A 3,113-nucleotide genomic window follows, 5' to 3' on the forward strand; every position below is an offset into this window, starting at 1 on the left:
TAACACAAATGCCCCCTTCTTAAAAACTGATTCCTTTACAAATCCCTCATATTTCCCCATTTTAAAACAGTGGAGAAGCTGGAGTGGCAAAGAAATGGTCTTGAAAGAGTGACACTTCTTAATGCAGGATATCAACTCATGGAGATATTTAGTAGAAAAAGGATTAAATGGAAATTCATTCATTTTGCCCGTGAGAAAAAAGAGAAATTGGCAATCAGTTGATAAATAGTGTTCATATCCTAAATAGAGAAAGTTATGGCAGGCAAGACCAACTTTTTGACCCTCTAGTTAATATGACTTAATGAGTGGAAAGTGCTTTGCACTCTATAAATGCTTTGATTGATTAGTCCACTCATCCAGCTGTGAGGAGAATAGGGACCTGATTTGCAGAAAAGGAAAATGATATTAGTGTTCTTATGTAGCTCCAAGTGAGAAAGAAATTTAGAGGTTATTGCCCAGCTTCCTACTAAAACAGGAGTTTCTGATCATCCCTGCTCTGCTTGCAATCCTTAAGTAATGAGATGCTCACTACCTACTGCTGTATCCTTTTTTCCCTATCTGAACAGTTTTGACTCTTATTAATCTTTGTTTTCAGCTAGAAGCAGTGTCTCTATGACTTTTACATGAAGGGCCTAACTATATATTCTAGGACCATACAGAATACATCTGCTTTTTCTTTGTCCTCTGATAGTCCTGCAGATATTTAAAGACTAAAACACTGAGTCTTTTGTAATTCAAAAAACTCTTATCATTTTAGAGCTGTAAATTTATTTAAAGATTATCTAGTTTTCTTAACAGTGACAAACTTGAAATTTACAGGAAAGGGACTTGTTCAATATCATACAAATTATGGTGACTTCCACAGACAAAATAGCATAATTTTCTTCAATTAATCTTCCTTTATCTTAGTACAGAAAATCTTTTGAAAATCTCTTACAGGCAAATATTCCCTCTAAACACTGTGCAGAAGATAAGATGAATCCATCTTAGCATCTGTCTTCTAGAAGCCAGTAATTCAGAGGAAGAAAGAGCAGCAAACAGAAATGACTACAACACAAAACTGGATAAAATAGGTTCAATAATAAAGTCCTAAGTAAACTGTGGAAGCAGAGGTAGAAGGGATGAAATAACATTGAAACAATTAGGGAGCAGTATACATGGGCTAGATGGTAAGTTAGCAGAGGGGTGGTCAGGTTCAATATTATGTAGTATGCACATTTTACCCTGATGGAACTGACTGAATAAAGAATTAATTGTGAGAGATTATAAGTTATTTCTCCTATAATGGGGGATGAGTGGTCAAGATTTCTACTCTAATCTTCTTTCCTAATACTTATCCATGGTCTCTTCTACCCCAAGCAGATATGTTCCCTCAGATTGTTAAGAATATTCAAAACAGCTTTCCGCTCTACCCAGGGAGGGATCCATATGGAGTTGTTCTTGATTCCAATTGTAACTTAAATGGAAACTGTCACAATGTCCAGAGACCTTGATGGCCTTCAAATGAAGGAAGAGGATGCCCTCAAATTCCATGCAGCAAGAACCCACTTAGGTGGCACCAACCTTGATTTCCAGATGAAACAATATATCTACAAAAGGAAAAGTGATGGCATATACATCATAAATCTGAAGAGAACCTGGGAGAAGCTTCTTCTGGCAGCTCATGCCATTGTTGCCATAGAAAACCCTGCCAATGTCAATGTCATATCCTCTAAGAATACTGGCCAGTGGGCTCTGCTGAAGTTTGCTGCTACCACATGAGCCACTCCTATTGCTGGCCGCTTCACTCCTGGAACCTTCACTAACCAGATTCGGGCAGCCTTCTGGGAGCCACATCTTCTGGTGGTTACTGATCCCAGGGCTGACCACCCACCTCTTACAGAAGCATCTTATGTCAATCTGCCCACCATTGCTCTGTATAACACAGTCTCTCCTCTGTGCTACGTGGACATTGCCATTCCATGCAACAATAAGGGAGCTCATTCTGTAGGTCTGATGTGGTGGATGTTGGCCCGAGAAGATCTGTGCACACATGGCACCATTTCCCGTGAACACCCGAGGGAGGTCATGCCTGATCTCTACATCTACAGAGGTCCTGAAGAGATTGAAAAGGAAGAGCAGGCTGCTGCTGAAAAAGCTGTGACCAAGGAGGAATTTCAGGGTGAATGGATGGCTCCAGCTCCCGAGTTCACTGCTACTCAACCTGAGGTTGCAGACCGGTCTGAAGGTGTGCAGGTGCCCTCTGTGCTTATCCAGCAATTCCCTACTGAAGACTGGAATGCCCCGCCTGCCACTGAAGACTGGTCTCAGCTCCCACTGCTCAGGCCACTGAATGGGTAGGAGCAACCACAGAATGGTCTTGAGCTGTTCTTCTGCAGATACTTAATAAGCAAAATGGAAATAAAGTTATGGAAAATAAAAACCAGTTTCTTAAAAAAAAGAATATTCAAAACAAATAACGCAATCAATAAATGGGTGAAGGAACTAAACAGACACTTCCTAAAAGTAAAAACACCAATGGTCAACAAATATGTGAAAAATGTTCAACATCTCTAGCAATTAGAGAAATGAAAATTAAAACTACACTGAAATTTCATCTCAATCCAGTCAGAATGGCAATTATCAAGAATACAAGTAATAGCAAGTTTTGGCAAGGATGTGGGGAACATTGCTGGTGGGATTGCAAATAGGTACAGCCACTCTGGAAAGCAGTATGGAGATACCTCAAAAAATAAGAATGTAACCATAATTTGACCCAGTTATACCACTCCTAGGTATATATCCAAAGGACTTAAAATCAGCATACTACAGTGATGCAGCCACATCAAAATTTAGAGCAGTTCAATTCACAATAGCTAAACTATGGAACCAACATAGGTGCCCTTCAACAAATGAATGGATGCTGTGACCATTATGGCCAAACTCACAGTTCTGGTGAGGGGCAAAGGAGGATTAGAAAAATAAGTGCTCACAAACATAGATTTTGAAGATTAAGCTGGAACCAGGTGGAGCTCTGCACTCTGATGGAGATGCAGATCTAAAGGGTTACACAAGCAATCTTTATTTATATATGTCTCATTATCAGGCTAAAGACTATGCAACCATTACTCTTT

At 39.7% G+C, this 3,113-nt stretch overlaps 1 pseudogene; it reads left to right on the forward strand.

Annotated features, from left to right (window-relative positions):
• The first annotated feature begins 1,476 nt into the window (after nucleotides 1-1,476).
• LOC124972311 (40S ribosomal protein SA-like) lies at nucleotides 1,477-2,363 on the forward strand (annotated as a pseudogene).
• The last annotated feature ends 750 nt before the right edge of the window (nucleotides 2,364-3,113 follow it).

The sequence above is a fragment of the Sciurus carolinensis genome, chromosome X, assembly GCF_902686445.1.
Source record: "Sciurus carolinensis chromosome X, mSciCar1.2, whole genome shotgun sequence".
Classification (NCBI taxonomy): domain Eukaryota; kingdom Metazoa; phylum Chordata; class Mammalia; order Rodentia; family Sciuridae; genus Sciurus; species Sciurus carolinensis.